This window comes from Ursus americanus, chromosome 8, assembly GCF_024610735.1.
Source record: "Ursus americanus isolate L20-20 chromosome 8, mUrsAme1.1.p, whole genome shotgun sequence".
Lineage (NCBI taxonomy): Eukaryota > Metazoa > Chordata > Mammalia > Carnivora > Ursidae > Ursus > Ursus americanus.
In genome coordinates this window covers 43,346,745-43,369,887 of record NC_142134.1, presented here as the reverse complement: position 1 = coordinate 43,369,887, position 23,143 = coordinate 43,346,745, and the positions used below count along the sequence as shown (strand labels likewise).

The 23,143-nt window shown below is 38.5% G+C and overlaps 1 protein-coding gene across 1 annotated transcript in view; it reads right to left on the bottom strand.

Moving 5' to 3' along the window:
- The window catches only part of SCFD2 (sec1 family domain containing 2), a 432,813-nt gene that overhangs the window by 300,322 nt on the left and 109,348 nt on the right, over window positions 1-23,143 (bottom strand). The gene's annotated exons all lie outside the window — the stretch shown is intronic.

Below are 23,143 nucleotides of genomic sequence, written 5' to 3'. Positions count from 1 at the left end.
TTTGTTAGTATCAGGTGTAACGACATACTAATTTGATATTTGTATGCATTGTAATATGATAACCACAATAATTCTAACATCTGTCACCATACATAGTTATAAAATTTCTTGTTCTTGTGATGAAAACTTTTAAACTCTATCCCTTAGCAACTTTCAAATATGCAACACAGTATTATTAAGTACAGTTGCCAATAACTATTTGTTGACATAAGTAACTGAGTACTTCCTGTGTGTCTATGTGTTAATATAGTCTAACATTATCAGAAATGCAAAGAATTTCTTATATTAAATGTGGCATTGAATTATTCAAAGACTATATAAATGTACACACATGTACAATTTTATAGCATTAGATACAATCAAGCAGTTAGTAATAACATCTTACTAACCATAATTCAATATCTTTGATGATTAAAAGGTCAGTTTCAGGCCTTCACATCCAAAAAGAGCCCCAAAGACTCCATCCAGTTCTGACTGTTTCTGCTGTTGAGAGTCTAGGGGCAAATCTCTCTAAGAAAACAAATACGCTTTACTGAAATAAAAAATTTTGAAAGCCTAATTTAAATTACATGCAGGGATATTTGAAAAGCTTAACTTCTCTTTCCTTTCAATACAGCAAAACAAAATTTTGAATGCTGGAAGTGGTAGAAATGAATCTCAGCTGTACCCTGATGCTTATTTTAAGCATAGGAAAGTTTTAGTATTGATACAGGACTGGCAAAGAAGTAGGGAACCATAGTACTAGTAACAGCAGCAGGATAGCAAAAGTCACAGTAGTAACTACAATGGCCAAACCTATCTTTTTAGTACCCATACCTAGCAGGCACTGTGCATAGTACAATGCATACATCATTTCTAATGCCCGGAACCACACCAAAGTCAGCCCCTTTACAAGTGGCTTAGAAAAATCAAGCAACTCCCCTTGGAGACTTGAGAGTAAGGTAGTACCGACCATCACAGAATCTCCTCAAGAAAAGAAGAGAAGAAAATATCCCCGTTTGAATGATGAAGAAGCTGAGAAACTAAGGATTTTAAAGACTGAAAGTCAGGTGTGTGGTCTTTCAATTACAGGAGTCTTCGGTAAAGGAGACAAAATTACCCCATGCATTCTTAGTTTTGTCAAGACGCTGCCTTGTAATAAAAATTGTAAAATTAACTCAAAGCCCCACCCAATCCAAATCTTAGGAATTAAACAGCCCTTGCTGGTAGCTGTCTCTTCTCAGCAGTACTAGCATGGCTTGGAACGCTTATGCCTCTCATCTCTGACTCCGTCTCCAGTGGTGACTTAGGGTATGCATTCCCACCTAATGGATATTATCCAGATTTTTAATACAATTTTTAGAATATGATTGCCTGGATGGCTTGCTTACTTTTTTCTTATTTCTTGTTACTCACATGAACTTCAAATCAAGACTATTGCGCTAGAAAAGCAAAATTAAGTGAAGATTAAAGTGGCATTGCCAGGAGACAGCTTAGAGGAAGGTGGAACAGGATTCACATCGCCAGAGGATGCTGATCAGGAGCTGAGGAAGAGGGAAAACCCGGCAGCCCTCCTGCGCGGGCGGCATTTGCAGCCCCTGAACACCAGCCCCACCGTGAAAGGCTGTAAGAGGCAGCGAAGGAACAGAACAACAAAAAAAAAAAAACCCTGAGTTCAACAACACATGGGACTGATTCGGCTTATTGTGTTCCTTTGTTCCCGGTACCTGACACTACTTTGAAAGAGTTAAATTTCAGTATTGACGGGTTTCCTGACCACATTGTTTTCCCATTAGGCTTATTACTAAAACAGCTTTTCACAACATCAGTTAACACTTTGAAAATCTGTTCCTACACTACCATCTTATGTGGACTGCGTCTTTCCTTGCTTTGTTTCTTTAATGCAGGAAAAACGGTACAAATTTTAATCATGTTCTCAAACAGTGAGAAAAGCAACGATGACTCAACGAGTTAAGAAGAGAATAAAACCCTCGGTGTTGAAACACAGAACCCTGATGTATCACTAACACAGTACTGTACACGTGTGCGCTCCAACATTCTTCTTGGAGCTTTGATTGAAGAAATGAGTGGTTGCCCAGAAGCTTAATTGTCATTTTTATCCACGGTACAATGGAAATCAGTCTCAAATAAATTTTAAAATATTAAGTGATAAACATTTGCTAATAATAGTTTCAACTTACTTTTTTATTTCAAGTTTTTATTGGGTGTAATAACTTGTTGAGATAACTACTTTAATGACAGGCCTGGAGGGGGAAAAAAAAGACTTAGAACATCAGCACAAATTAAATTCATTGAAAGTAGAAGAGCTATTCCAAATAGCATATTTTCTCCCCTATAATATTGATTCCGAATGGCTTGCCCAGTACAATAAGTCAGTACTAGTTCTGGTTACCATATTTAATCGTGATTTCAGAGATATGTCAAAACATCAAAGGGATATCAACGCAAGTAATATGCTGGAAGAGAAGAACTGGTGCCAAAAAGTTTAAAGCCCTAATTTGTAGTGTGTCTTTTTTAATTACTGTTATCTTTGAAAAGTAATATAATTTCAGCTTTATGCATTGAATTTGGGACCCAGATATTTGCAGACGTGGGCAGTAGCAGATTGTACAGAAATGTATTTATGTAGTACCTCAAAGGAAATTTTGTTTTTTCCCCCCAAAAGAGCCTGGACTGGTGACCAGATGTGGAGGCCATATGGCACATGAACGTGAGAGCCCTGGGACAATAAGAATGGAGCTAATAAGCTCAACAGGCAGAAGAAACCATTCTGAGATGATGGACAAATGTTTGGTTCTGTTGACTTTTTGAAAAAAAGGATCCATATAAATCACTTTGTTTTAAACGTAGCGAAACAGCGTGGCCAGTCATTTTCTCCAACTCTTTATTTTTGGAGATTGACAGGAAATTTATCCATGTGTAGTTTATTACCTGGTCTGAATTCTGTCCTTTTCACATACAATTCATGTTGAAATGAAAAGAACGGAAACTGAATCGGGAGCAGATAGCGTGAGTGCTTTAGTGAACAGATAAATTTTATTTTCTGGAACTCTCAAGGAATTATTATAGCTCGTCAGTTACTAAGACCCCTATATTCTGTTTCTGGAGTATCTCTTGAATTTAATCCTTGCTCCCCAAGCTTCAGCCCTTTTTCCACAAAGGTGCATCTTCTGTCTGAACGCTGCCACACTAGCAGGTCCTGCAACATGCCATGCGTTGTCAGAACTTCCCGTCTGTGAATATGCAGCTCCCGCTACTTTCAGTCTTTCTTGCCCTTTCCTAGTTGGTAAATTCCCTTTCACCTTTCAAAACATAGTTTAATTATCAACAGCTCATGAAATCTTGTTTGGCTTACCCAGGCAAAACTGTGCCTCTTTAACGCCTTTTTGAACAAGCCCCTGCAAATAAACCCACCAATACATTTCTATTCTAATGAGAAAAGAATAAAGATAATACTAATGGCAGGGGACATTAATACAGGGCTCTATTTATGCCAGCACCATGTTCAGTACTTTATGCAAACTATCTAATCCAAGGTTTATATATAAACAGCTCTTATAAATGTATAAAGAATAATACATTTGCATTATAGACTTTGCAGAAACACATAAAATAAAAATCACCCAATCCAACTGAGGCAGACTAAAGATGGTTACAAATTATTTGCTTCTCCTGCTTTTGAGAAGTGGAGTCTAATTTTTTCCCCTTGATTCCCAGCTCGTCAGTAGAATTGATGTTCTGGGACTTCTGAGGCTAGGTTCTCAGAATAAGAAGTCTTGCAGCTTCCACCAGCTCCTCTAGAGAACTTTCTCTGGAACACCTGAGTCTCCACCTCTGAGACTGTCATGCTGGAGAGGCCATGGGTAGACACTGTAACTGAGCCCATTGTTCCAGCTATACCCTACAGGGCCTCGACTGACTCCATCTTGGGTCCTTCAGATCAGCCCCTCTACCAGCTGAATGCCACCAAGTCGTCTCACCACCTCCGGTGTAGAGCTGATGAACTGCTCAGCTGAGCACTGCTTGAATTCCTGCCACACAAAATTATAACCTAGCCACTAAGCTTTGAGGTAATTTTCTGTGCAGCAATAGATAACTGGAAAACCCACTACTCAGAGAAAACAATGATAATTATTTTCATACGTTTTCCCACTGTTTTTTCCTAATTTTGTCTAAGTACCTAACCTCCCTTTACTCTTTATCTTTTTTCTTGTTATTTAACAGAGTTAAATGCACTATAAATGCAGTTTTTTTTTTTAAGATTTTATTTATTTATTTGACAGAGAGAGAGAGACAGCCAGAGAGAGAGGGAACACAAGCAGGGGGAGTGGGAAAGGAAGAAGCAGGCTCCCAGTGGAGGAGCCCGATGCGGGGCTCGATCCCATAACACTGGGATCACTCCCTCAGCCGAAGGCGGACGCTTAACGACTGAGCCACCCAGGTGCCCCGCAGTTTTTTCATATCCACATAAACAAACTTTTTCTACTAACATTACAGGATTAACATTTCCAGACCTTGTTAAAAATATTTATTACCAGGAAAAGTATAAACCTTTTCAAGGGTCTCATCATATATTGCCAAAGTGCCATGATAAAATTCATTCTCCCAAGAGTAGTATTTCTTGACCATGCCATTAAGCTATGCCCAACACTAAATTATCACTTGTCAAGTTTTGCTAATTTGAAGTGGTATATTGCTTCTCAGTGTAGTTTGAGGTTATATTTGTTATTACTAGGAAAAGTAAACATTTTTTTTCATATCCTTTTAGCCACTGTTGTTTCTTTGTCTATAAAATGACTGGCCACATTTTTTTCTAACCATTTCTGTTGAACAATTATGCTTTTCTTATCCATATAAATGGATTCTTCATATGTCATGTATATCAATCTTTGTCTTTATGGCAATACTTTTGCTATTTTGTTTGCCTTTTATAGGGGTTTTGATTTATGAGTATCCCATGTAAAAATGTTAAAGGTAATAATAATGGCTATTGTGTTTTTTATGTGATTGGCAAAGGCCAGGTCCTTTACATAAGTTTTTGTATTCTAAAGGCATAATGAGTTCGCTATTATTATTATCCCCTCTAGTCTACAGATGAAGAAACTAAGGCTTAATGAGTAAATAAGTTCCCATAAGATCACTCAATAAGTGTTGGGGGGGGCAAAATTCCGATCCAGAACCATGTGATCTTAAAGTTATTTCTCTTAACTTCTAAGCCCTATTGTTACCATATCTGGTGATTTTTCCCCCTTTGTGATTAATTCCATGGTTTTTATGTCTGGAATGTTCTTCCCTATTTCAGGATAAATCATATGCTTGCCAGTATTTTATAGATTTCTTTTGAATTTTAATTTACCCTTTTAATACAGCAATAACTCCCCATTTATCTCTGATTTTATTAAATACACTGAATTTAATAAATTACCAAAATACTCTTGTATCTCTGAACTATTTTATAGCAATAATACATTATTAATAAGTATTTTTGATGGGAAGGATGGTGGTTATCATTGAATTAAAAGGGTAAGTAGAAAAATCAAAACCATTAAAAAACCCTAGAAAATATTCATAAGCATTACTGATATATATTTGATATATGTTGATACATAATACTGATAAATATCATAGTGTGGGTTAATTGAACAAGCTTTTCACTCAACATTATTGTTATTGGGGTTCTTTGGATATATTTTAGAATAACTTCATCAAATTCTAAAAATGATTTTTTTAGTATTCTGGAATTCTGATTGACATTGCATTAAACTTGTAACTTGAGAGGAAATTTTTATTTAACATCTACTATGTGTCAGCTGGAAAACAGTGATAAACAAGACATACTGGATCCCCACATTCAGAGAGCTGAGGAGATACAACTAACTCAGGCAATAAAAACAAAGGGTGATCAGTGCAAGATGATGGGAAGCATCCAGGAAAAGCAGCTAATTTGGATAGGCAGGATGAAGGAAAGCAATCTGGATAGGTAAAGAAAGCGATCCAATTAAAGAAAACAACATGTACAAACACAAAGGACAATGAAATAATCAGATTTCCAAATTAAGGTCACTATGGCTAAATATCTCATTAAAACAGTCACCTCTACCAGAAACCAACCAATCTACAAAAACCACTCTATCACTAAATTATTTTTAACACTCAGTGCAGTTGTTACGCGGTTCCATCTTGCTGTAGGTTATTTACTACTAATCACTCTAATCAAAAACCAGAGGCCCTGACAGAGGTACATTTCAGAGAGCTCCTAGCTGTTAAGGAGGCGCCTGGATGGCTGGGTTGGTTAAGCGTTTGCCTTTGGCTCAGTCATGATCCCAGAGTGTCAGGATGGAGTCCTGCATTGGGCTCCCCACTCAGCAGGGAGTCTGCTTCTCCCTCTGACCCTTCCCCTTCTTGTGCTTTCTCTCTCTCACTCTCTCCCTCCCAAATAAATAAATAAAATGTTTAAAAAAAAATGTCTTGGATCTCCTCATGTTTCTTCACCATTCTGTCTTCCTAAGGAAGTGATGGGACACCTGGCTGCCAGAATGAAGAAATGGCAGGAATGGGGGACCTGTGAGCACTGATTCTGGCCTTTTTGTTGAACATTCCCTGTCCTTCAATTATACACAGATCCTTCCTATCACCACTCAATAATTTTGTAAGAAAAGAACACCAACTGTCATTTCAGCCATGGAAAGATGACACAATTAAGTACAAAAGTTTGGTAAAGAAAGCAATCCAATCAAAGAACACCATATATGAGGAATACAAATATACATTTTTAAATAAAGAGGTTAAAAAAAAAAAGCAAATAGTCCACTGTCTGGATTATGTTTCCCCTCAAAGCAAAGAATAAAATTCACTTGTGTGTCAAGTGTTCAGAAAGAAATGTAGGTCTGCAACAGACCCACACAAGCTGTCTATAGAGAAGATGTGCCATAAAAAGGATTCTTTTTTTTTATAATAATATTTTTTATTGTATTATGTTAGTCACCATACAGTACATCCCTGGTTTTTGATGTAAAGTTTGATGATTCATTAGTTGCGTATAACACCCAGTGCACCATGCAATACGTGCCCTCCTTACTACCCATCACCAGACTATCCCATTCCCCCACACCCCTCCCCTCTGCAGCCCTCAGTTTGTTTCTCAGAGTCCATAGTCTCTCATGCTTCATTCCCCCTTCTGATCACTCCCCCCCCCCCCGTTTTCTTACAAAGATGACTGTGAAAGCACTTCCCAACAATGAGAATCTATGGTTAGTATGTGTAAACATGGCTGAGATTTCTGAAGAAAATGCAAATAACAATACAAAGCCCTTGCAAGAACTCAAAACCTGTGTTTGTTGTCTGGGTCAAACCTTACTACACTAGAATATTCAGCCTTTGGAACTTGCACTGGGGAGCCTAAATCCTCTATTCCTAGATGCATTACTGGCTGAAAAGTGGCAAATGAAATAAATTAGATGTACTGGAAGAGCTTGCTCCCTGGAAATCATTCAAAGGTGTATTATTTATTCATAAAGCAAAAGTAAAGCATCATTTTTGCCAAAAATAAAAAATCATGACCCTGACCTTATATTTCCTGATAAACTGATGTACAGATGATTTTCTTATAAATAAGAAGAGCTGCTTCTCCTCTACTAAATACGTAGCGTGACAATGACTTTTATTTCACTTATTTTTCAAATAAGCCTTTTAAGACAGGGGATAATTACTGAGTACACAGACTCTGGGGTCAGGCAGAGTCAGGATGGAAGCCAGGCTCCACCATTCCTATGTTACCTTAGGCAGATACTTAACTCCTCCAAGATTCTGTTTCCTTATCTGGAAAATGGTTCCCAGAATTGTAAGGTTCGAAGAAGACAACACATGTAAAGCACATAAGCTACGTAGGCTACGTAAAGCTGCTACGTAGCTCTGGCACTAGCAAGAGCTCTGTGGGGGTAGATGAGACGGCAGTGAGGAGCAACTATCTTATAACTTCAGTCCTATCATCTTGTACAAACTTAAATATAAAAGTGGGAGTGGTTTGGCAAAAGAAAGACAATTAAAGTTTTTGGTGAGATTCATAGAGAAGATGAAACCCAAGTTACAGACATGATCAGTTGCACCCTCCTCTATGACCTTTCGCAACAAGGGAAATCTGAGGTCAAATTCGTGTTCTTAAAGCGGGTTTACCTATGACCCACGGCTGTCTCCCAGGTACATTAAAAACATATGTATTCCTCCTTCCTGATCATCAATAGTCACTTAAACTCTTTCATCTTTCTATGCTTCTACTATAAAATTATTCCTTTATATGGGTGTGGTGTAGCTCAATTTGAGATAAACCAGATGAAAATACCTCACTAACCGTAAGGTAGAACACATTCACTGAACTAATACGCACTGTTTCTTATGTCAGCATATTCCCGTGAAGGGAAAGCATGCATAAATAAATGATAAGACGCTGCTCTGTCAGTATGGGTGCAGCTGTGGCAGAGGGAGATGGACACAAAGAACTGTAAGCCACACCACGGCTGACATGTGTTATCACAGATGCATGTGTGCGGGGCTATGGCACACTAAAAAAGAAACCATTCCTGTGTTAAGACATACATCCTTTATCAGTTGAAAAGCCCTTTTTAACATTTAACTGGCTGCTTCACACCCAACAGGTGCTCAGGATTTGTGCTGACTACAGTCCTTATTATTTAACTATTCAGAGCTTCTCTACTCACTATATAACGTCAACTCCGCAATAGAAGAGACCTTGTTTTTCTCGCTTACAAAATGCAGCCCCAGTGCCGAAGAATGGTGTGTGGCGTCTAGTAGAGGCTCAGTAAATATCTGTTGGCTGGCAGGATGGCTTTTATGTTGTGGCTACGTAAGAAATAATCCCCATTTAGAGATCGTTTCATTAGCAATCTTACAAAAATGAAATACTTGCTTCTAAACTTTGGTCTGTATTTTCCTTTTTTTGTTTTTTTTTTTTTTGTTTTTTTTTTTACTCTCTTCTTTTGTCATGCTCAGAAGGAACACACTGAATTAGTCTATTTCCTAATCAGTAAATTATTCGTAAGAAGAATTTAAAGCTGCTGCATGCCACTAGGAACTATTCTGGTCAGTAAAGAGTGCTGATGACAAATGCCTTTGTCAGTGTACTTATCATATTTAAATGGGCAGCTTTCCTCTAAAGAGTTAGAGTTACGGGATTACTGTTAATATACCTTTTTCTCATTTAGACTATGATCTTTTAAAAAATCTCTACAGGAGTAAAAGAAAACGAATCCATCAAAAAAAGTTACCTATAAAAAAACCCAACTAACAATATTACATGTATATTACAGAGGCGTGCAAGGATTTTCCTTCTACTCCCAAAACACCTTAATATACTCTACACGTATAAGTTTTGTAATGTTTTCATATTTTGTTTTTCTACCAAAACTAAAGTTAAAGAATACAAAATAAAAAAGAAAGAAGAAAAATTCTATATTTTTCAGTAGAGTTAATAACCAGAAATGCCAAACCCAAATTTTTCCAATTTTATTTCCTCATTTTTTTCTATTTAAAAATTATGAATCCAAAATGGTGTGAGAAAAACACTTCGTAATATATCAAACAAACAAAACAGCGACACTAAACCAAACAAAACCATCACTAAAAAAAGAAAATACTGTACCAATTTTACAAGGACTAAGTACAAAAAGGAATCGTCTGTGTTCTTGTCAAACCACAATAAAGATTTTAAAAACAAAATCACATGAGAGGATAATAATAGAAATAGCTCCATGTGGCCGGGTGGTAATATCAATTTTTAACAAGTATTTTCCCTTAGACTTTTTCGCAATTCTGTTTTGCTCACTTGTTCCTTTTTTAAGAGCTCAAAATCAAGATATTGAAAAAAATAAGAATAGTGTTTCCACATATGGTCAGAAAATATTCCTACCGAAAACATAGGGTATGACCTGTATGTAATTGGCCAGCTGCGGATTTTTTTTTTCCTGCACAGACACAAAATGACAAAAATTAGGAGAAATATTTACATAATATTTGTAAAACGACACTGCAACACTATTCTGCAAGTTATAAGCTAGCACTGTCCCTACTGGAAAACACCGAGGAAAGAGAGTGCTGAAGACAACCACATACAGTGCTCCCCCTAAAGAATGTGTGACTGTAGGATATTCAGATCATGCGGCATTCCTCATTCAACATTCCTCACTTCCAGTGCCAACACATTCTGGAGAAAAAGAGACAGATGATTGATCAGCTTCCATTCAGCACTATCCCACCCTGCTTTGAGTCCCTTAGTTCAGAAGTAAGGAGTGGGAGGAACAGAGGGGGTACCAAGGCACAGATATTCAGTCAAGGTGCCCAAGTTGGCCAAACCCTCATAGTGCCCCTCGCTAGAAAAAACCTGATATCCTGAACTAATATTTCTCTTACTGTTGAGGATTAGCAGCTTCTGGACAAAGAGAGAGAGAGAGAGAAGGAAAAAAAAGCTGGAGGAGAAATCCACACCCAGGCCAAAGCCTACCATCTAATATCAGGTACCCACTAACGTCAAGCTAACCTCTAGCACTCTCAAAATCCTTAAGTCACAAGTAAAGTGGTAAGTAAGGTCCTGTAGATATTCAGCCAACCTCGGCACAGGCTTCCTTCAGAAAGACCTGCCCTTAAGTTATACCCAAGATTTCCTGTGAATGAGCATAAACAAGACTTGGTTTCTTTAAGGCTGACTAACATTTAAAAAAAAAATCAATTAAACAGTGTTATTTCCTTCCATTCTTAGGAGCCCAGATGTTGAAAAAAGAAAAAAAAATTCCAGCAACTACTGAGGGAGACAGCTTAGTACAAACAGAGAGAGGGAGTGGCTAGGGACAGAAGAATCAGTCAGCGCAGGGAAGCACAAACCATTATTATTTTCCTTTTGGTCAAGCAAACCAGAATGGTTGTAGCCCTTGTTTTTCACAAAACAAAGACCCACCCAGATGTGCCTTTGGCCACTGGCATAACTCTATACTTGCAATTTTTTTGGTAGACCCACAAAATGGTAAGAACCAAAATTGTTAGCCTTAAGCTTACTTTGCCTGATTACTAACTCTGGCTTCCAGCTGGAATAACACATGATATCATTGCTTCAAAGCAAGCCCAGTTTAAAAGCGATCGTTTTCTTAGCCTATATATTTGACTCTCACTTTCTAATCAGATGGTTGGCACAAATTCACCTAACTCCAAAACCTGGCGAAGTGCTCTCCCTAGGCAAAGAAACAAGAGATTCGTGGGTGGTTTTTTTTTTCCCCTGTTTTCCATTTGTCTCTCTCTTTTATTATTCAAAAATACAATACTTTAATGTGATAGAGGAGAAGAATGACATCAAAATAAAATATTCTGCAAGAGAAAAGTGAAATGAAGATGATGTATCCTTATGGAGAAAAGTACAAGTCTCGTAAGATTTCAATAAAAGGTTTGCTGGGGAATAAAACTTGAGATGAAAATCTGACCTGGTTGCCAAATTCATAGATATATCAAGGAAAAACAAATTAGTGGCCAAGGAAGCATTTTAATGATTTCAGTACTCACAGATGAAGTTATCAAATAAATGCACATAAAGTTATCAAATAAATTCATATAAACTGAACGTTTAATTAATGGGCTACATAGACTCTACTATGTTTTGAAAACTTTTTTATCCAGATGCCTGAGAACAAGAATGAGTGGAATGTGAGACAGAAGTGGCCAAGAGTCATTTTGCCGTTTTGCCCCAGGACACATATTCCAGCAATTCATAGCAGTGAAGGGCATGGCTTCAATCAGACACATCTAGGTCTTACCCTGGCTCCAATACCTAGTAGCAGTAAGACCACAGTCAATTCATCACTGTCCAATCTCTACTATATGGTGCTCAAATCTGAATCAGCAGTTCCAAAAGTTTATTTATAAATTGCTTGATGAGAATCTAGGACTTATTTTTTTCACCGAAGCAACACTATTAAGTGCAGTACTCAGGTATTCAGACCAGCCCAGATCTGGGACCAGCTGGTCCCAGATCCCTGAAAATGGCACAAACAGTCCTAATGTACTGATAGCTACTCCACAGTACAATATAAACTGTATGCACATCCAAGAAGCCATAAATGGCTCGGTTGCATCCAGCAGACAGCACAGGCTCAAAGATTGCTATTACATGGAATGAAAAGAGTATTTTCTTATGAAAAAGCCTTTTCGGATGATTTTCCCTCCACCACTCAGAAGTGAAACCTCTCTCGGCAGAGAACTAGAAGGCAGGGGCTTCCCTGGGAGAAGACAGAGAGTGATGAAGAGATGGTTTATATTTCTGAGATGCACAAAAGCTTCTTCTAGTTACAGTGTCTCACCAGGTGTTCTGAATTGTGGGGGGAAAGAGGGGTAGAAGTCTTGTCAATTAATAAAAGAGTCTAATCATGTGAGCCCCTGAGGGACCGACATGTTAGTCTATTCAGATCTCTTTTAACTCCAAAGGTTTTTCATCTGGGACTTTTTCACCAAATTTGTTTGGAGATTTTTTAAACTCTAACAATTTATTGTTGCATTAAAATGAGCTAAATCTCATACACTATTTCCAAATACTCCAGAGTCACGATATTTAAGAGGACAGGCATCGAGACAATTCATTATTTTGACTACTTTCTCATGAGGTCATAAAATGATCAGAATGCCAAGGCTCACAGAACAAACTGCTGTGATGAAAATGGCAGCAAAAGATGTCCGTGTTAACCAGAATGTAGCTTAGTGAGTGTCACAAAGACCCAAAATTATAGTGGCTTAGGCAAGATAGCAATGTATTTCTCAGTTACGTAAAGTCCTGGTAGGTGGCCCAGGGCTGGTACGATATTTACCTTCCATCATTCGTTCAAACATCTCCAACACACAGCTTCCTCTCATGACCCAAGATGGCCACCCCTGCTCCTGCCATCCTGGTTGCATTTCCGCACGCGGGAGAAAAGGGTAAAAGGTGTGTACCTACCCTTTCCATGCACAGCCTGAAAGTGGCTCATATCACTTCTGCCTGTGTCTCATTCACTAGAACTTAGCTGCAAAGGTGCCTGGGAAGCACAGTTATTATTTTGGGTGGCCATGTGCTCCATAAGAAGTCAGAACAGGTGTTAACATAAAGAAGGCTCTGTCCTATGTCCATATAAGGCATCATTCTTGACGCTAGTAAACCTCTTAAGTATTTGTTCATGTGCAGGTGCTAATTTGTGGCAAGTAAACTCCATGTTTATAACAAATTTCTCAAATTCCCACAGGCAGGCAGTTAAGCCTGCTATCACAAGCATGAAAATGAGGCGTGTTCATTCTGGGACATACTCGCAGACAAGGTCAATAGAGTCCCTATCCTCACTTGTCATATAGTTTAGCAAGGGAGACAGTGGATGTCTAACCAAAAAATGTCAGTGAAGGAGAAGCAAAATTAAAACAAAGTGACGCACAAAGCTACTCAGGGAAGGCTTGGCTTCCCTGAGGAGATGGCATTTAAGTTTTGATCTGGGTCAGCCATGACAAAAGCTGGGGAAAACAGCCTTAACATTTGAAAGCCTCAAGGTTCCCTATTTACGAGAATCAAAGTTGCTTCAGCTCTGGTTTTCTTTATTTAAGCCTATTATGCATGGAAGAGGAAAAATGTGTGTGCACGTGCGTGTGTGTACACGTGCACGTGGTCACGTGTGTGAGAGGATGTGCCTGGGAAGAGATGTACCTATGACTCAATACTGAAGTTAATACTTAAGAGCCAGGAACGATGTGGAGCAAAACAAAGCAAATGGTTAGGAGAGTTGAGAGACCATACAACCTTTGTATTCAGAAGTTACTTTTTTCCCTTGTTCTAAATAGTGCTTCTTGGTGTTTATAGTTCTTAAAGTTAGCTAATTTCAGGTCTGTTGTTCTAACTAAATTTTAGTTCAAAACGAGTAATCAGCACTTGTGAATAAAATGTCTCACGTGTTTTTAATCAAAATGAGTTACATGCAAAACAGGTAAAAAATAAGCAAATTCAATAATTAAACTTTGTATTAGTAAATTAGTATTGCTTTATTTTTTATTATGTGATGTTAGTCACCATACAGTACATCCTTAGTTTTTGATGTAGTGATCCATGATTCATTGTTTGCGTGTAACACCCAGTGCTCCATGCAGTAGGTGCCGTCCTTACTACCCCTCACCGGGCTAGCCCGTCCCCATGTTAATCAGGAATGGGGGAGACTTGCTGCTCTCTAATACTTGCCTCAGGAATGGGGGAGACTTGTTGCTCTCTAATACTTGCCTCAGGAATGGGGGAAACCTGTTGCTCTCTAATACTTGCCTTTGTAGTCATTTTGATGTAATACTGTGAAAAACACAGTGACATAATAAGAAATATATTTTTAGTCTCTGCCCCCAGTTCCTGGCATACAGCTTCCAAAACCCTTGTATTTTTCTGAGCGATAGGGGTGCTAGAAGCATCATTTGTTCTAATATTTGGTCTTTGACCCTGGTTCCTGGTACACAGAAATCCTAAATCCCTTGGAATTTCCTGGGTAATAGGAGCATCTTTTGTTCTAATGAGGTAACTCTTGGTGGATTCCTAGATAGCTCCTGGGGACTGGTCACCAGAAAGACCAAGCCATGAGTAGAAGCTTGGAACTTTCAGCCTCACCCCCCCCATCCTCCGGGCGGGAGGGGTTAGAGACTGAGTGAGTCAATCAATCATGTTGATGTGATGAAGCCTCATAAAAATCCCTAAAGTGTACAGCTTTTGGGTTGGTAAACACATCCATGTGCAGGGAGGGTGGCACATCCCAACTGCATGGGGACAGAAGCTCCTGCACTAACGACCCTTCCAGACCCCACCCTATGTACCTCTTAATCTGAGTCTTCATCTTTATCCTTTGTAATATCCTTTATAATAAACCGGTAAACTTAAATAAATGCATCCCTCGGTTTCGTGAGCCACTACAGCAAATTATCAAACCCAAGGAGGGGGTCACAGAACACCCAATATATAACCGGTTGGTCAGATGTATGAGAGGCCCAGACCTGCAACTGGTATTTGAAGTGGAGGGGGGCAGTCTTGTGGGGACTGAGCTACAACCGGGGGTGGGGGGAGTCTGCACTAGCCCCATGTAGTTACTGTCATGACTGAAATGTAGGACACCCAGCTGGAGTCTAGAATTGGAGAACTGGTTGGTGTAGGAAAAGCCCTACATGTTTGGTGTCAGAACTGTTGAGAGTAGTGTATAAAAGAAATAAGAGGTTTTCTTTTAAATATGCTTCATAATTTTCCTTCTCAGGAAAAACCCTATGAAAAATCGGCTTCATCTATAAACGACACTCAGGTCTGACTTTGGGGATCATCTTTTTCTGCCTCTTACCTCACTCTTTACCCAAATGATGTCACTAGTACTTTTGCAAGTGACAAATCATAACAAAACAGGACCTCCCAGGGTGTCGGTGAGGTCAGGCATGGAACTGAAATGAGGCATGACGCTTCCAAGCCGTGCCACAAGGCTGGGGACCTCACAGAAGCTCTAGAGGACCGGGAAGGTAAACCCCTAATTTGTTCCAGCACAGGCAGACACACTTACTTAGCTCAGGGAAATCTGATTTGTTATAGAAGCGATAATCTGAAATTTAGTATATTATAAAAGGAACTCACTCCACCCATTAAAAACTTCTTTGACAATAGAAAATGGGATGCCTACTTTTCATTGCAAAGACAGGTGGAATTTAAAACTAAAGCAACACGTACCTGGGTTATCTTGAATAGCTTGATAACTCATTTGTATTTTATTTAAAAATCACTTTCCAAGTTGGATTTTTAAATTTAGAAAAATAAATTCTGCCTAAAGAAATAACTGGAGATAGAGAACACATATGTACAAGGCTGGTTTTTAGATAGTATAAACCCAGCTCCCTCTTCTACACAGAATTTGCTACTGTTTCATAGCCATGATAAATTATGGTCGATAAAGTTTTTCTTTGTGACAATAGGCATAAAAACATCAGATTTGCATTGTAGACACTGGGTGTTATACGCAACTAATGAATTATTGAAGACTACATTAAAAACTAATGATGTACTCTATGTTGGCTAATTGAACTTAATAAAAAAAAAGAAATAAAGATATGCATTGTAGAAACAATGGGATTTACATCTAGATTTATAAAGAAAAATGCTGTGAAACATTACCAAACAGTAAGTACAAAAAGGGAACAACAACTTTCTAAGTAACTCATTTTTCCTTAACAAATTTTAAGTTAGAAAAACAAAGTCCAGGTGAGAGTATGTTAAAGGCATTGCTCACAGAACATAAATTGACATTTGTAATATTTCTGGTTCCACTGAAAGAATAAATAACTACTATTTACTGAGCACTTACTTCTTGCCAACCCTGTACTTACTGATGCACATACATAATGCTATTCAGTCCTAACAATACCAAACACTAGGAGGCAGGCCTTCTAATCCTAATTAGAGGAGGTGACTAAATCAAACTTCCTTGCTATACTATAGAAAGAGAATTCTTTGTAGGCTACCACCCAAATTAAGTAAATCCATACTATGATTTAAAAAAAAAAAAAAGCAAAGCTACTCTTACAAGTGAATATATTCACTAATAGAATCATAAATGTATCCATGTTCAGGTTAAATGTGCTCTTTTCTACATTTTAAACTTGAAACAGAAACAACTGTCTCTTAATGAGCACACATGTACCAAACGCCTAAAACAGACTGTGATTTTGGACCTTGGAGATAAGGGAGAGGAAAAGGAGTTGAGAAGATATTTTATCTCCTTCGGTTTTTAAAAGCATAGTCACTGCTGATAAACATTAGATTTTTCCCAACAACACTCAAAATAGTTTCCCTTTTGAGCCTATAACATTATCTTTCTGTCATCTTCAGAAGCCTGAGGCAAACAAAAGTCTTATGAATTGTACTCAGATCTGTTGCTGACCTGTCATAAAATTGCCAAAGCCACCGAACTGAGGGATGGTAGTGTAGAGGAAATGCAGTAACCTGTGTTTCATTACAGATTTCCAGGATCAATGTCTTTTCCTTAACCAAGATTGTCTATAATGTTAGTTACAAAGTCAACACTGAGGTCCCGGTGCAGAGGCCTGGTAGAGAGTGGTGGAAACGAGTCTCCGAGGAAATAAACAACTCTCAATGCTGGCCGAGATTTGCATCTAGGTGGTTCTCAAGCTCTTTGGGAACAGCTAGGAGTCACTCTCATCTTCAAAATAAACTTAGATGCTCTACTTTCAAACCAAAGTCTGTAAAAGGGACAGCTCACCATATACGAGGACTCGTTACACTAATGGCTAAGTGTATACTGTCTAAAGTAAGCATGTCCATAAACAAAGAGCAGTTAGGATGGCCAGTGTACGAGTTAGCTTATGCTAAGCACTGATTTGCAAGGACCCAGAAATGACTGAGAGCACAGTGCTAGCCTGCATAATGTGCAATTATGATAAAAGTAGGGTTTTGGCATTTTAAATGCTTACTTCTTTTTCCCAGTGTTTTTGTTCCTTTCCCCTTGCTGAAAGAACCACACCAAGTGCTGTGGTCACGTCTGAGGCAGTCTAATAGGGAACAGGATTCTAAAAATTAATTACAAATATTGGCTGGCTGAGAATTATTAATACTGTGTCCAGTTTCTTCAGAAACCTCTAGTGAGTTGAAAGATTATCATTCCTGAGAGAAAACGGCTCTCCCTTGTTTTGAAACACTTGTGTTTGATTTTGGAGCTGTGGGCGAGGGTGAGGGCAGAGGGTGAGGGCATTGTCTGTGTGGCAGGGCAGTGAGGAGGGCAGGACTTGGAGAAGAGGCCTAGAGCAGGTTATCAGAGCCCAAAGGAATGAAAAGGGTATCCATGGAGGGGAAAGTGACAGTGCAGGCTGTCACCATCAAAGGAGGGGGAGGAGGGCTTCTTTACATGGTGGGTGGCAGAATCCAGCACTGTTGGAACCCCAAGAGAATAGAGAGGACATCCACGTGGAAGCTGGAGGCAGTGAGGGCCCAGTGCAGGGTATCGGAACCTGAGCAAGGTGGGGTGGGAGTGGGGGAGGGTGGGGAGGTACAAAAATCTATCAAGGCCCCCGTGGAGTGAGGAGGGCATGGGGGGGGGGGGCACGGGCTGTGGGAGGGACTGAAGCAGCAAGGAGGTGAGAAAAGCATTCATTGGAGGTTGGAGGAGTGTCATATCCCAAGACCTTGTCAGAGCCTGAGCAGGGAGGTGAGAGCATCTAAACGGGGGAGTGGCCGGGAGCCAGAGCCTGCAGAGGGAGGAGGTTTCTGTGAGCAGCAGTGGGGCCTGCTGAGGGGGGGGTCGTGGAGCCTGAGAGGAGTGAGGAGGGCACCCATGCATGAGGGCGAGGCGGGGGAGCACGGCGCAAGATGTCAGAGCTCAAGTGACGTGAGAAGGGCATCCGTGTGGGGGTTTCAGCAGGGCCGCCTCGGTGTGAGGTGAAAGAGACTATCTATGTGGACTTGGCCATGGCCTGCAGCAGGAAGACAGAACCCAGGTGAGGTGTGGAGGGTGTGAGAGGGGCAGTACCTCTTATGGAAGACTGGCTACGTATGGGGGGAATTTATCACCTCTTTAAATATGTTGAGGGTAATGGGAGACAGGTTCTTCGCTGTCAGAGAGGGAAGTTACACATATGGGAAGGGAAAACGCTACAATAACCTTGTGGTATTCTATTAGAATTGTGGCATTCGTATGAACTCCTGGCCTTCAATAGATAGGTATAGACACAGGTATAGATGAGATCAACAAATGCAGAGATAGCTGAATTTTTAGAGTGATTCATAAAATTCCGCTAATACTGACCAAAATAAGACCAAAGTGAGCACAATAAAAATATTACGTGTTTAAAAATGGAATATAACTATGTATTCAAAGGAGATTTAAATTCTTTTTTTTTTTATTAATAATGATTTTTTATTATATTATGTTAGTCACCATACAGTACATCCCCGGTTTTCGATGTAAGGCTCGATGATTCATTAGTTGTGTATAACACCCAGTGCACCATGCAATATGTGCCCTCCTTACTACCCATCACCGGTCTATCCCATTCCCCCACCCCCCCTCCCCTCTGTAGCCCTCAGTTTGTTTCTCATAGTCCATAGTCTCTCATGTTTCATTCCCCCTTCTGATTACCCCCCCTTTCTTTATCCCTTTCTTCCCCTACCGATCATTCTAGTTCTTATGTTCCATAGATGAGAGAAATCATATGATAGTTGTCTTTCTCTGCTTGACTTATTTCACTAAGCATTATCTCCTCCAGTGCCGTCCATGTTGTAGCAAATGTTGAGAACTCATTCTTTCTGATTGCTGAGTAATATTCCATTGTATATATGGACCACAACTTCTTAATCCAGTCATCTGTTGCAGGGCATCTCGGCTCCTTCCACAATTTAGCTATTGTGGACATTGCTGCTATGAACATTGGGGTGCATATGGCCCTTCTCTTCACTACGTCTGTATCTTTGGGGTAAACACCCAGTAGTGCAATGGCTGGATCATAGGGTAGCTCAATTTTTAACTTTTTAAGGGACCTCCACACGGTTTTCCAGAGTGGCTGTACCAACTTGCATTCCCACCAACAATGTAGGAGGGATCCCCTTTCAGCATGGTACTGGCACAAAAACAGACACATAGACCAATGGAACAGAATAGAGAGCCCAGAAATGGACCCTCAACTCTTTGGGCAACTAATATTTGATAAAGCAGGAAAAAACATCCGGTGGGAAAAAGACAGTCTCTTCAATAAATGGTGCTGGGAAAATTGGACAGCTACATGCAAAAGAATGAAACTTGACCACTATCTCACACCATACACAAAAATAAACTCCAAATGGATGAAAGACCTCGATGTGAGACAGGAATCCATCAAAATTCTAGAGGAGAACATAGGCAGCAACCTCTACGACATCAGCCAAAGCAACCTTTTTCATGACACATCCCCAAAGGCAAGAGAAACAAAAGATAAAATGAATTTATGGGACTTCATCAAGATTAAAAGTTTCTGCACATCCAAGGAAACAGTCAGAAAAACTAAGAGGCAGCCCACGGAATGGGAGAATATATTTGCAAATGACACTACAGATAAAGGACTGGTATCCAAGATCTACAAAGAACTTCTCAAACTCAATACACGAGAAACAAATAAACAAATCAAAAAATGGGCAGAAGATATGAACAGACACTTTTCCAATGAAGACATACAAATGGCTAACAGACACATGAAAAAATGTTCAAAATCATTAGCCATCAAGGAAATTCAAATCAAAACCACACTGAGATACCACCTTACGCCAGTTAGAATGGCAAAAATAGACAAGGCAAGGAGATTTAAATTCTTAAGAGAATTCTATGAATAAACTTATGCCAATAAATTTGAAAAATAAAAATGAATAGCCGACTTAAGCTAATATAAACTACCAAAATAATCTCAAGAAGAAACAGAAGATGAGCACTGGGTGTTATACGCAACTGATAAATCATTGATCACTACATCAAAAACTAATGCTGTCTGTATGTTGTCTAACTGAACATAATTAAAAAAAGAAGAAACAAAAATTAAATAGATCTAGAAACATTTAAATAAATTGGAAATAAAAATCTAAATCTAACAACAAAGATATGTTGAGATGATTCCTTAGAGATATTTCACTGTTGAGCAACTGTGATTCCTTTCTTATACAAACAGCTCCAGAAAATACAAAAATGAAACTCACCCTGATTTTAAAAAACTACCATAACCTTTGTTTCAAAACCAGACAACAGCAGCACAATAAATTATATGCTAATGTCACCTATGAGCATAAATGCAAATAGCTAAGTATTAGCAAATTAAGTCCAGCTGTGTGTGTGTGTGTGTGTGTGTGTGTGTGTGTGTAGGACCAAGCTGAACTTATCCAGGAATGCAATAATGATTACTGAACATTAACAAATTATAAATACAATTCACCACACTAACAATTAAAGGAGAAAAAACCCTAACAGTCATTTAAAAAAATTCATAATGAATTTAGAAATGAAACTCAACACTCATGCAAGATAAAACAACAACAACAACAAAACAACGACTCAGTAAACTAGGTTTAGGAAGGAACTTTCTTAGCCTGATTTAAAAAAAAAAAACCCAGCAAACATAATATTTAATGGTAAAATTTTAGAACATTTTCTTTAAAGTCAGGAATAAGATGAAGATGACTCTTTTCACTGCCTCTATTGAACAGTGTCCTAGTATCTGGTTAGAGCACTAAAAAAGAAAGTGGTATCAAGAAAGTGTAGAAAGGAAGAAACAAATACAAATACAAATGCAAATGCAAAGTTGATGGACATGTGATTACCAGGCAAAAGTGAAGAGTATCCCTGTATGTCAGCAATGGACAGTCAGAAAATTGAATCTTAAAAAATTCAATTCACAATGGTATTAAAATCTTTAAAATACACATAAATAAATCTAGTAATTCCCTCTTACAAAGAAAAGCATAAAACTGGACATGTTGATTTTAAAACACTGTGGTATTAATTCTGTGATAGATAAACTGGCCACTGGAACAGACTGGAAACTGAGAAATAAACCCACTATTATATGGGATTTTAGCATATTACGTATCAGTAGGAAAAAGATGAATATCTTTTGGCTCCAAATAAGAGAAAACCAACATTTTTTTAAAGATTTTATTTATTTGAGAGAGAGAGAAAGCACAAGCAAGAAGGAGAAGCAGGCTCCCCACTGAGCAGGGAGCCCAAGGTGGGGCTCAATCCCAGGGCCCTGGGATCATGACCTGAGCCAAAGGCAGACTCTTAACCCACTGCGCCAAGCAGGCACCCCGAGAAAACCAACATTTTTTTAAGTGGCTCGAACAGTGAGAAGAATTATTATCTCACAAAACAAGATATTTGAGCTAAGGTTCAAAGTCATTAAAGATCCAGGTTCTGTCTGTCTTCCTTAGGATCTCAGTGACTTCTCTTCATTATCACAAAATGCTCATGTCGTCAACATACGTCAAGAAGCAGAAAAAGGATAGCTTTCTTCATTATGTATATTCCGTCACAATATTAAAGTTAAAAGACAAACCATAGCTTCAGAGACATATTTGCGTGATATAAGACAGTTTTTCTGTTACCCAATAGATTAAAATGGGCACTATAAGAATGAGCAATTGGCAGAAGAGGAAAACTGAGGAGTCAATAAATACTGTAAAAGATGTTCAACCTCATCAGTAGTCAGAGAACTGCAAACTTATATAAAGAAATAGCACTGATCTACTATTTTTTAAATGTTCTAATTTGAAAATACTGAGTACTGGACACTATGTAGGGAAAAAATATGTCATCTATGCCTAGCAGAAGGGTCAACTAGGTCAACCTCTTTGGTGATCACTTTGTTGATATTTAGTAAATTCAACAATATGCATGCTCCAACAATCTAACATCCTTTCCAAAATACATATTCTAGAGAAACTCTTTCACATGTACATCAAAACACATGGTCTAGGATATTCACATTATTTCTTCTTTCTTCTCTCTCTCTCCCTCTCCACCCACACACCCACCCTTCCACACACACACATGAATATGGAATGGCCTAATTATAAACCAATATGAACTGGACAAATAAAGTGTTGTATATTCATATAATCAAATAGTATGGTATAGTTTAAATAAACGAACAAGATCTATATACGTCAACTCGAATTATCTTAAAAATACAATGTTGAGAGGGAAACACAAGTTGTTTAGGAATATTTATAGTACAATATTACCTACATAAAAAGCAAAACCCAGAGCACAATACTCCGTATTATTTACGGGTAAATAAGTATTTAACTAAAACACAAAAACAAGGAATCGAGTTTGTGATTACCTCTGGGAAAGGAAAAAGGAGAATCATAGCAAGGAAGGGTACAAGTATCAGAACGTTTCAACTTTATTTCTAGTTTTATTTCTTTAATGAAAAAGGATATAAAATATATATTAAAAATTGGTATATTACCCAGAACTTAAAGCCCAAAAAAATAAAAAAAAAAAAAAATAAAAATAAAAATTGGTAAATTATATTGAGTCTGTAGAGAGTACATATAGACATGTCATATTATTTTATTTCCATTTGAAATGCTTTATAATTT